Below are 13,416 nucleotides of genomic sequence, written 5' to 3'. Positions count from 1 at the left end.
GTACTGAAAAAAAGTTTAATAGTGCACCGAAATGAAGTAAGACATTGTTTTGAAATCATTCTTCGAACATTCCATTGTTTTGAAAAGTTTAAATGTAATAAAATCATAAAGTAACAGTTGAGGAGAAGAACTCCGATTTGTATTGTGCTAAATGCAAATTATATGTCTCTAGCGGGTGGTTTTTGTGCAAGGTATATAGATTGTGAATTCATTAAACTATTCAAGCCATCTAAATGGAACACATTCTAAACTGATTCAGACAATTGAAAATCATGTTAAAATATTTTGTGATAAAAGCAGTATATATATATATATATATATATATATATATATATATATATATATATATATATATATATATATATATATATATATATATATATATATATATATATATATATATATATATATATATATCGAGACGTTGATTTAAAATCAACATCAAGTTCAAGCAAATTGATGTTGTTTCCATAGCAAGTATTTGTAAATAGAATTCAACTACTGAAGTAAATCGTATGCAGATTTTGCCTAACCGAGACAAATTGGAATTACATGTTGAAAATCTGCCCTTGTAAATAATGATTTTGATTTGTATGTATTAGTGGTCGCGGTCTTTTTATAACCGTAATACTCGATAAACATTAGAAAAGGTCCCAAGTACAAATGACAGTTCCTCTTGGTTTACTTTCTCTTTCAATTATTACATTCCAGTAATTATTCAACAAATTCTACAGTGCATATCGAAAGTTGATGGTTTTTGCTATTATCCTATGCGAAGTGATAGATGGGAAGATTGCTGATTGGACCGTAATACTCGAAAGAGAAAGTAAACAAAGAGAAACTCTCATTTGCACTTAGGACCTTTTCTCGTGTTTGTCTTCAATAGTTCTCCGCAGACCCCCACTATAAAAATCAATTTTGTACGCTGGAAATACACTCTATTACGAAATTTACCTTGGATTAACGCATTAACATAATTATTTCTCCATACCATCCGAAATATGTTCTGCAATTTATGATTAACTTTTCATATTCATATTCATAATTCATAACTCAAAAATGAAGTTGCCTAGATATTTACGAAACAGTGAGGTAAACTCATCATGATTGCTTGCCTTTCTCGTATCCGCGACGACGGGTTTAGGTAGTTAGGCACATATCAGTTCTGATTTTTAACTAGACGAGGTATTTTCCAGAACGCTTCTTAAAAATCATGATTTGCGGTGTCCACTGTATCTCAGCGTAGACTAATCAGAATTGAACAAATGAACGCAGCATAGTTAGAGTAGAAGTTTCTCTAGACCTCAACGTTTCTGTTTTATTTTTTTTAATTTTTGAGGGTTGTTCAAAGCAAAAACTACGATTATTAAAGAAAAAATCCGCCATAGCTGTTAAACCTCCCCAAAGTAACAAACAACGAAAAGGAAAACGTGGGGGTCTGGTTTTTTATATCTAAAAAGTGTGTGCAAAATTTCAAAAAAATTGGTGCAGTAGTTTTTGAATGACGATGGACACAGACTTTAAAAACCTGCTTTCGAGGAAAACGCGTTTAAAGGTGTTTATCTATAAAAACAATAAAAATAATTAATTAATCCAGGGAGCTTGTAGGGTCTAACATTTTCAAAAAATCATATTTTTACTTTTATAACGAAACATTTCAAGAGTTTTAAAGTCAATCGATGTAGAAATCTTGGGCCTGTACGCCGAGCTCTTGCTTCTTCGTAGAATGAGATAGCCATAGATAAAGGTCCATAACTTCCAGAGTTTCGTTTCAATAGACTTGAAAATTTCACAGAAAATTCTTCAAATGTTTTACTATAAGAAAATATAAAGAAAATAATAAATGATTTTTCAAAAGTGTTAGACCCTACCCGCCCCTTAAACCACCCGGTTGCACGATTGTCATCTGCATACAATTGGCTTGAAGTCGAAAATTTTGGTTCTTTGGTTATAGTTCGCTGTCAAATGCTGTGTTTAAGCAGTGTTCACACGTTCACATTTTGCTTCATGCGGTTGCACCAACATAAGGAAACGAGAAACTTTAATAAAACATAATATCTTTTTCTTATTCAAAAAGAGGTCAAATTACTTGTTTTATAGAGAATACTAGACTAGAGTTATATTTATATTGGGTTTGAAGAAATTAACTTTTCACACCAGTGTGGTTTGATTGTATGGTATGAACGTAGCTTAACATATTGTTGATAACAACGCCACCAATACAAAATGCGTCGGTTTCAGGACTAGCTTTCATAGCAGGGGGGTACTTTAAACCTAATACGTTTTGAATATCATATTAGTATGTATTTATAAGTTTATCTAAACACTGTTTTTATCAAGCGATTTGCTATTGTAAATTACATTAAATAAAATACATTTATTTTGTACATGATCTTATAACTATTTCAGGTTTGTTTGTATCAGTTCATCACTTTTATTCATGTGCATCTAACGTGTAGTGATTGGACATGAGTCTGGATATCACACAAATGAAATCCCTACTCACACCCAGCCCCCTGAACCCTTTGTCGATATTTTAAGAATAATTGAGTGCATCCACCGACCCGGATCAACTTTATCCCAAGAAGCTTGCCAGCTGGCTCTCATAAATTTCATTCTGAATAGCACCGCATTTGGCTAAAATATCGGCTCTTTCATTGCCTGGGATGGAGCAATGAGCCAACTTTTGTGATTTGATAATTATTATTCAATATGTCGTTCAGGCACTGTTTTATTTTGCCTGAGCGTAGGTGTTCCGGGATTCCACGCACTTCGCGCTGCATGGATGTGTCGAAAAATGAAGTTGAGTCAGGGACATTTAGGAGGCTGATACGGATAGGAATATATCTTGAAGGATTGATTTCCTGTGACATATGGTTGAAATATAATGTCATGAATTTTGTTTGAGATAGAATCTCAACTAGCCTTTCGAAGTTATTAATAACTAGAGGATTCAGTAAAATGTTCTAGAGTTCTAGACAAATGGAGAAAAGTGCATTATTTTTATTGCATCGTCGAGTTCTTTGCAATTACAATAGACCGCCAGTGCCATCACATCCAACATGTTGTTAAAAAAAAGTACAGTATTGTGTACGAGACTCGACCGATCATTATGACATTAAAAATGCAATTCTAAAACTCTGCTATCAACAATTTTAAATTTGAAAAATAAGCAAATAATTTTATTCTTGTAATTTTTGGAAGTAAGAACTTTCAGATAGATATTTTTACAAACTTCCACTTCCGTTAGTAAATAGAGATTGTTGTTCACGACAAGCGCCACCGGTGATTTGTTTGCTATGTTGGATGTCTGTTATTAAGTAACGTTGAATAATAGCTCGTGTATTGTATAAAAACTGGACTTCATCACTCATTAATTTATATGAAAAAATAACAATGTAAACAATCAAACAAATAGGCGCGTAAATAATATGCTTACTGGCACTTGTGTCCTATGCGTTCTACTTTCATTCGTAAACTGAGAAGCAGATATGATGAATCTAGCAGCCAATACTAAAAGAACACTCTCAAAATATATACACAGCCGTATGTGTGTTTCCGTACCATTTCCTCAGGTCAAATGATCGTGTACACACTATGTTCAGCAGTGAATGGGCAAAGAATACTAATAATAGAAAATGTGAATCAAGATTTCCGATTGTGAATAAAAAAACCGAACACCGTGAATTAAAAAATTGGGTAACAAAACTAAAATTGCGATTATGTTTTTAAATTGTGGGAAATGAAATTGAAGACTTTCCTAAATTCTAAGTAAAACCAAAATTTATCTTATCAAAAATAATTCATTTCGAAATTTATTATAATTTCTACAATAAATATGTGATATGAAAAGATAATACTGACTTTTTTTATTTACTGTGAATCAAAAAATTTGCTTATCTCCACCCCTGCTTCATATACAAAATGTATGGGTCCAGCCAGTCAGACCGAGGGTAATTTTTCAAACCAGCAGTTTTTCGTCCTTTTCGAAGACACTGTCTGTGTTGCAAATTGCATAGATCGAATTGCATAGATCGAAACCTCAACTCGATAGATAAATTATAAATATGTAAAATTGATGGTAAAAAACGAAAAAGGTCTGGCTGGACCCATCAGTCAGGCGGAGCGTTAAACTAAAGCAGAAACATATGCAATATTCCTGCATTGTTGTATTCTGCTAACTTTTACTCTTACTTCAAGCGAGTTTTATTACATTTATTATAAATATGTAACATTTCGGCTGAAAAGTTCGTATCGTTTAATAGAAACACACATTTTTTTGCCAAAATTCGTTTTTATTGTAACGGGTCACGGGCGGATTTAGTTTCTTCCCTGACTGAGTTTGCTTACGCGCCAAGCGAGCGGAACGGATCACACCCGCATGCAAACCAGCGACATTCGTCACGTGCCCAGCGAGACTTCTCAAGGCGGGTTGTAAAATTTTAACCGAAACGGGAACTGTTCTTCACGATATCGATTTCAAAACGAAGGCAATGATCAATCCGTTTCTTCTCACGACACGTGATATTTATTCTCGGTGACTCTTGGCTCATATGTATATTTCCTCCTCACTTCCTTATCGACATTTCTATATTTAACCTACAAGCGCTTGTTTACTACTATCTCCACCATGCAGGGTGAAGTCACTACCACTAATACACGAATCGATACAATCTTATTAACTAGTTCTGACCTTGTCGAAAAACATAACGATCCAACGGCGGCTGTAATTCTGGTAGCGGCGGCGGCCGATGAGCGCTATCCGTGTCTCGACTAACGTCCTCAGAGGTGTCTCGACTACTCGCATATATCTTATGCTGAATCGATATTCGTCCGTAACACGAATTTTTGCGTTGGTTGCTACGAGGCCGGATATAACGATTTTTGGCAATGGAAGACCGGAAATCGTTACTAGGAGGCGTGGAGAACCTCCGGTTGGCCCACAGATGCGAATGACGATCACGGGCCTGCCGACGAGCTAGGCTACAAGCCGACAAGCTTCTGGGTCGTCTGAGGGCAAGCGTGACTAGTCGCAAACCCCTACACCTGGCAGTCACACCTTCACTTGAAGGATGCTGGTCCTGTACCTCGAGCAACTTAGGATTAATTCTATGCTTGTTCGGTGGTATCTCAATTAATATGCTTCATTTCGTGCAAATCTAACCGTCATGCATAGTTTTCCCTTTCTGGGCCTTTAAAATAACTTCCACCTTATATCTCGTTTTAATGCGTAATCGATCGGCTTTCTAACAATGTTCACTTTATCTTTATGCTTTATCTTCACTTGAACAAAACTGTTCCACAAGTTGCGACTGATCACTATGCCGTTCGAATCGAGAAAAAAAGATCATTGCCCTCTGGCTGACTGTATTTCCTCAGCTTCTATATACTCGCGCCGCGAGTTCCCTTTTTATTTACCCAACTACACCAATGAATTGGTCATTCCCCACCTCATTGAGTTCTATGGTCTCAGTATCGTATCGCGATTACATTAATGTTTCTTTTACGACCACTAGTGTCGCTAGTGTCGCTTAGAAGGACGTTATCACTATATTGCTTTTCGACTCGAACGCAACAGCCCTCTCGTCTGTTTTAGGCGCGCACACAAACTCTTTATTTTATTTTTAATCCAACTATATTGTAACATCGTTACATTATTACTCAACATAATTGCCATCAGAGATTATAGCGATGTTCCAACTTTTCGATACCATTTTTGTAGTACGATTTGTCCTTTGCCTCAAAATAGTTTTCCTCAGTTTCAGCGATTACCTCTTCATTGCTTCTAAATTTTTTACCAGTGAGCATTCTCTTGAGGTCTGAGAACAGGAAAAAGTCACTGGGGGCCAAATCTGGAGAATACGGTGGATGAGGGAGCAATTGGAAGCCCAATTCGTTCAATTTCAGCATGGTTTTTCGTTGTTGTTTTTGATCGATTGTGAGCTCACGCGGCACCCATTTTGCACAAAGCTTTCTCATATCCAAATATTCGTGAATAATATGTCCAACACGTTCCTTTGATATCTTTAGGGTGTCAGCTATCTCGATCAACTTCACTTTATGGTCATTGAAAATCATTTTGTGGATTTTTTTCACGTTTTCATCAGTAAAAGCCTCTTTTGGACGTCCACTGCGTTCATCGTCTACGGTGCTCATATGACCAGTACGAAATTTTGCAAACCACTTACGAATTGTTGCTTCGCCCGGTGCAGAGTCTGGATAACACTCATCAAGCCATTTTTTGGTATCGGCGGCACTTTTTTTCATCAAAAAGTAGTGTTTCATCAACACACGAAAATCCTTTTTTTCCATTTTTTCACAATAACAAAAGTTGCTTCACTCAAAATGCAATATCTCACAAACTAATGATCAGACAGCTGTCAAATTTATACACGTATCTTTTGAAGGTTGGTACTAACTGAAATTGGTATGGATTTAATTCTAGTGGCGCCCTCTCATAGAAACGGTACGAACTTTTCAGCCGATCTGTTACATCTGTTCATCTTATAATTTTCTGTAAACAGTTGATTATTATTTATTATTTCTTAGTAACAAAAATCCTCTTGGATGAACTTCATTCTTCTTCTGTAGTATAACTGATGAGCAAGTGAATTTATCGTTGTTGGCACCCGAGTAAAGTCTCACATCAAAATTAGAACAAATTGATATTTGATTATGATAGCAACATCTGATTGAAATCCTAATATGATATCGACTCATCAAATTTTCAATTCATATCACATTGTGTTATCATTTTGCTGTTTAAAGCTGTTTGCTGTTGTGTTAATCATTTTGCTGTTTAGTTAATCCATTGAAATTGAGCTAATTTCAGAATTTGATATGAGAAATATATTTGACGTTATCGATTTCCTTCTAGATACGTTAAGTATCCGATCCTGTAACAATTTTAGCGTTTAGTTTAAAAAAAATGTTTCGATATTTGTAATCATACGACGTCACGAAGTTCATTCCAAAGTTTTTAGACCATTATTTTCAGTGCATCCAGAAATCGGGGACCTGGATGGCGAAAATAATCTACTCGCCAAACCCGTTCTGAAAATATCCATAACTTTATATCCAATAGTATGGAAAAATTCATTGTTTACGAAGCTCGAACATCGAACATTGAATGTCTCAGATTTCAGAACCTAGAGCTAATTCTTTATAATACTTTAGTGGCTTAGAGGATCCACCAAGAAAATATATATTTAATTTGTATATTCCTAAGTAGTCCACAAACTGTGTCGAAGAACCTATTCAAAACAATTTTCATTCCTAGTTATAAATGCTTAGAACTTCATATTCTCTCTAACGCTAGATACTATGAGAAGTATTTTATCAATCATCTAATAGATCTTGGAACTTTAATACACTTTTTTAAAGAAACTGTCTAACTAAATCTTCATAATTTTGAGTCACAGGACTAATTCTGCATCAAATGATCGTAAATTATAAGTCTACACAAGAACTAAAAATATTACTGAAGAGATTCTAATTCTATCTGTGGTCAGAAGCGAGATAATCGTTCATTGTCCCAATTAGTCGAAAAAACAAATAATCTGGGATACCTTATTGCCGGATTCCTAATTCACGTTCCCTGTGTTGTAGAAGACTTTACTGTAAAATGTTCGATCTTCAAAGCCTCCAAATTCGTATTTCAAAGTGATTACATGTGCGAGTTGTTTGAGATCAAGTAGATTACTTAAATTAATGCTATAATGTTTGAATGCTACATCTTTGGATATGAGACAAAGGACAAAGAGAACATTTTTATACTGTGCTCAAATAGCCACACTGCTATTCACGATGGATGCGGGATGAAAGCGACGCAACGAGTGTGCACTGACAGAAACTACCTGCATACAACTTTGTGAAACAACACTGCCTGTCATATAACCGAACATTTTCCATCTCCTGATAGCTAGTAGTTACAGTCGATAGCAACCGCAAAAAGATCGCATTCCAAAACACCTAAGTTCGAAACCGTATTCTCTCCGCGGTAGTGTGGAGATTGCATGAAATCTTTTTTCTTGCTTGCGACTAATATGGAGATTGCATAAAATCTTTTTTCTTGCTTGCGAGTAACATCGCCTAAATGTATACTATCCCGGACCTTTTTTGGCTGTTCTATTTTTAGATTATGCTCGTGACGTGTCATTTCGAGAAAATCTACATCATATTAAGTTTTCAATGTGCTTTCACTGAGAGCAAGACTAGTTTCCAGTTTGATGTTATACAGTATTTTTTTTGCTTTCAATTTTGATCTTTTAACCGTTAAAACGACCAAAACGATAGCAAATTAAGTAATCGATATATACGAACAGCACAACATCAAATTGAGCTTTCTTTTTAATCTCACACTCTACTCGGGCAGCCTATCAAATTCAAACAGCGGGATAGTTGTGAACAGTTTCGAAAGTGCTGTGATTTACTTTAAAAGCCAAATAATGCTCATCAAACTCACCACACTGCCATAATTTTCCAACTATATGGTAGTTTGAATCCATATTTAAAATCTTCTCAATATCTATGAGTTCGGTCACCCCATTTTTTTGTAGCACCTACTGTGAAACTTTCTCCGGAATTATTTTCAAAAAAACTATTATTAATCAAGTCTTCGCTGGACTGAAGAGCAGCTTGATTACCAAGAGTATAACAGATATTTTTCCTCGAAGTCATTATGTGTGCTTGTTGCTTAAATGCCTTATGTTTTCTTTCAAATCTGAAACACATTAATACGCAAATTTGTCCACTACTTTGTATTACAGATTCTCTTTCGATCGTTCACAGAATCCACAGTAGTACGTGGCAATAAAACCTCCTGATAAAATAAGCAAACTATGAATGCCTAAATTATCGCCTCGAACCAAAACCAATGGAAATCTGACTAACATTGTAATACCATCCACACAAATTTCCACCCCATTTTCTTTTAAACGATTTTAGACATATTTTGTCCATGCCAATTTGGCAAATAGCCACCTTTTTCACTATGCATGCAACGAAAATATTAGTAAGTCTGGATTATTATTTTTTTATTATGCGACGATAAGTTATCATATATCTCGTACTCATCAGCGTAAAATGATAATGGTATAATATACTCTTCTGGATATTCTGATATGATTATTTAACACGTACTACTATGAATATAATTTGTAATTCTGTTACTCTGCTCTAAATCACGCATGTACTTAATCTTTTCTTGAGATACACTTGCGCTCTCAAAGAAAGATATCAGTTGAAACTCAATGTCTAATAATATAAGATGATGTTTGGTTGTTTCAGAATTTGTTAACAATTCCGAATCAGTGCGAATAGTTTCTGTAATGTGGTATTTATGTAATGTAATGATGGTTGGTGCTCTAGAGTAGAGATGGTCGGGTCTCGGGTATTTTACCCGAAACCCGACTCGTACCTGTACCCGACGGGTTTTTGGTCGGGTACGGGTAAAATTTTTTATTTTCGATCGGGTACGGGTAAAAAAAATTCCTGCTCACTCAGGTACGGGTCGGGTCGGGTAAAAAAATTTACTGCTCACTCGGGTACGGGTCTGGTCGGGACCGACCATTTGTACTTCCCATAAATATGTTTACACGTTGACGAGAATTTTTATTGCAAAAATTCTTCCAAAAAATAAACAATTTGATTCAAGGGGTTTTGACATTCGCGCCTAGGTACAGACCTGACAACTGGCATCTTTTTCCAGGAAAACTACAAGGATCAGCCCCATGGGGTTGTTCGAGCCAATGATATGGAACAAGACAACCAAAGTTTCTATTGATCTACAATCAATCGTCACGAGAGTCTGCTTAGTCTGATCTTGATTAGGAACCAACACCGAATATATGTGTCTTGAATTGTATTTGTTTTATAGCCGAAGAAATTACATCAATATCTCAAATGTATGCAGGGGACGGATATAGCGTGATGGGATAGTCGATGCCTTTCACGCAGCCCGCCTGGGTTCGATTCCCAACCCCGTACATAGGGTCAGAAAGATTTTCTGGTCCGAAGAGGCGAATGACCTAAGATGTTAAAGCCTCTATAATTGAAACAAAAAAAAAAAAATGTATGCAATTGTATCTTTGTACATACTTGCGATTTCGATATTTAAACTTCTCTTCACCAAGCTTGTGTACAAGTTTTGTATGCAAGCAGTTATTTTTATAGCGTTAAGCTTCTCTACCATTCTGCGATTTCGGTTGAAGCGATAAACTTTTTCTCATTATTAATCGAGTTCATCTTATAAAAATTAGGGGTAGTTGTCAATTTCTCAGGCGAAACGACATAACATGGAATTCCATCCGAGCTTGCATGACACAAGATCAGAGCATACCAATTAAAGCTTCAACCCGTGTTATGGCACTTTTTGTCTTGCTGTCTAGCAACAACCTACCTCTAGCATGCTACGCGTAGAACTAAAGCGTTACTAATAGTACTGTTGTTGTACCGTTGTACAGTACTATTAGTGAAAACATTCCACTAACAGCTCAAAACAGAAATTTAGTGAAGCGTTACGAAAATTTACTTCAGAGCGTAATTCAGGAGCATCAATTTCCCCATTGATCAGTTTTGCAATTAATAATGCTTGTTGGATTTTTCGGCGCCGATGAAGCGTATCGATTCCTAATAGTTGACATCTATCCTGATATGGGGGCAGATTAGCAGGATTTTTCCAAGGTAAGTTTCGTAATGCCAGACGAACGAATCGTTTTTGAACTCTTTCAATGCGTATGCTCCACGAAAGTTGATAAGGAATCCAAACTACTGAAACATTCTCTAGAATAGGCCAGACAAGTGAACAATACAAAGCTTTCAAACAGTGAGGATCTCTAAAATCCTTGACGATTTTACTGATAAAGCCCAATTGACGTGATGCTTTTGAGATGATCTGTGATCGTTGTAAATCAAATGATAATTTCTCATCTAGCAGTATTCCCAAATCGCGAACCTGGGTAACTCTAGTCAAGACTGAGCCATCGATGCGATAGTCAAATTTAACAGGTCTCAGGGTACGGTGAAACGTGATCACCTGACATTTTGCGACGTTGATTATAAGTTTGTTTCGACTACACCAATCTACGAACGATTCAAGTGCATTTTGCAACCGCCAACAATCCTCCACAGTGCGAATAACGAGGTACAATTTCAGATCGTCTGCGTATGTCAGTTTGCAATCAGTTCCCAAAGCAAATGAGACATCGTTGAAATATAACACGAAAAGCAAAGGTCCTAAATTACTGCCTTGGGGAACTCCTGAGTTGTTAAAGAAAAGTTATGATGAACTGTTGTTCAATTTTACTCGTAGAACTCTCCCGGAGAGATATGAGCTCAACCAGGACACAAGATGGGCGGAAAATCCGAGACAAGATAATTTGCTGAGAAGTATTGTGTGGTCAATTTTGCCAAAAGCAGCTTTTAGATCCGTGTAAATAACATCCATCTGAGGTTTAGCTTCCATGCTGGCAATACACTTTGAAGTAAGTGTTAGCAGATTTGTTGCAACTGATCTTCCTGGCATGAATCCATGTTGATCGAATGATATATAATTCCTTGCTCGATCTAATATAGCACTACTCACAATAATCTCGCAAAGTTTCGATGAAGCGGAAAGATAAGATATGCCACGATAACAGTTCGGCTGAAAAGTTCGTATCGTTTAATAGAAACACACATTTTTTAGCCAAAATTCGTTTTTATTATTCAGCATTCTCTTGAGGTCTGAGAACAGGAAAAAGTCACTGGGGGCCAAATCTGGAGAATACGGTGGATGAGGGAGCAATTCGAAGCCCAATTCATTCAATTTCAGCATGGTTTTCATCGACTTGTGACACGGTGCATTCTCTTGATGAAACAAAACTTTTTTCTTCTTCAAATGAGGCCGTTTTTTTTTTAAATTTCGTCCTTCAAACGCTCTAATAACACTATATAATAGTCACTGTTGATAGTTTTTCCCTTTTCAAAATAGTCGATGTAAATTATACCATGCAAATCCCAAAATACAGACGCCATAACCGTACCGGCCGATTGTTGAGTCTTTCCACGCTTTGGGTTCGGTTCATCGCGTGCAGTCCACTCAGCTGACTGTCGATTGGACTCCGGAGTGAAGTGATTGAGCCATGTTTCGTCCATTGTTATATATCGACGAAAAAAATCGGTTTTTTTTTATATAACAGCTCCAAACACTGCTCAGAATCATCAATTCGTTGTTGTTTTTGATCGATTGTGAGCTCACGTGGCACCCATTTTGCACAAAACTTTCTCATATCCAAATATTCGTGAATAATATGTCCAACACGTTCCTTTGATATCTTTAGGGTGTCAGCTATCTCGATCAACTTCACTTTACGGTCATTGAAAATCATTTTGTGGATTTTTTCACGTTTTCATCGGTAACAGCCTCTTTTGGACGTCCACTGCGTTCATCGTCTTCGGTGCTCATATGACCAGTACGAAATTTTGCAAACCACTTACGAATTGTTGCTTCGCCCGGTGCAGAGTCTGGATAACACTCATCAAGCCATTTTTTGGTATCGGCGGCACTTTTTTTCATCAAAAAGTAGTGTTTCATCAACACACGAAATTCCTTTTTTTCACAATAACAAAACTATCTTTACTCAAAATGCAATATCTCACAAACTAATAATCAGACAGCTGTCAAATTTATACACGTATCTTTTGAAGGTTGGTACTAACTGAAAATGGTATGGATTTAATTCTAGTGGCGCCCTCTCATAGAAACGATTTGAATATCGGTTGGAGATTTTCAAAATTTTCATATAAATCATTAGGATTCAAACTATAAAAACATGGACATTTATTTCAGAAAATCTGCATAGAAGTTCTTCTTGTTCTTCACTTCTGGGTGGTGTCACCTCACTTGAAATGGCACCGATTGATGGCACAGCAAGTTGGGCTATATTGCCAGTTAATTTTCGTTTCCTTTCACTGGACTACAAGTGAAAATCTCGATGCGTGACAACGTGGAGTCGCAAAAGTACGGGTGAAAATCTTTTCTCGCGAAATACTCAAATTTTCACCGTATTCACTCGTTGTGGGTTCCACCGGAGGTGGCACAGATGTTCAATGGCTGTAAAAACCACCAGCTACCGTTAACATCGTGGGTGTGTGTTTGTGAGGCTTACAAAACGGGCATATTTGACAGATTAATATAAATTAAAATCATAATTTATTTTGGTTTGAATGTATGTATGTATGTGTGAAGCCATCATCAGTTCAAGGCATTACCAGTGTATGCGGGTAGACTTACAGAAGATCCGAATTTGATTATCAGATAGCTTTCATATAATTGCTGTTAAGAAGGCCAAAATGGGTTTTGAGGACCCGGCGCCTTCCAGCAAGAACATCCGGCCATATAATAAAGAATTTCGCTGTACCCGCCTGATAGTTTGT

At 36.5% G+C, this 13,416-nt stretch overlaps 1 protein-coding gene across 3 annotated transcripts in view; it reads left to right on the top strand.

Annotated features, from left to right (window-relative positions):
• LOC131432887 (polypeptide N-acetylgalactosaminyltransferase 2-like) overlaps positions 1–13,416 on the top strand; it is a 134,926-nt gene continuing 121,510 nt past the window's right edge. For all 3 annotated transcript variants that reach the window (XM_058599458.1, XM_058599457.1, XM_058599455.1), the window contains exon 1: positions 1–191. The gene's annotated coding sequence lies outside the window, so the exon portion shown is untranslated. The remainder of the gene's footprint in view (positions 192–13,416) is intronic.

This window comes from Malaya genurostris, chromosome 2 (genome assembly GCF_030247185.1).
Source record: "Malaya genurostris strain Urasoe2022 chromosome 2, Malgen_1.1, whole genome shotgun sequence".
In the NCBI taxonomy this organism is placed as follows: Eukaryota; Metazoa; Arthropoda; class Insecta; order Diptera; family Culicidae; genus Malaya; species Malaya genurostris.
This window is presented reverse-complemented; position numbering and strand designations above follow the sequence as displayed.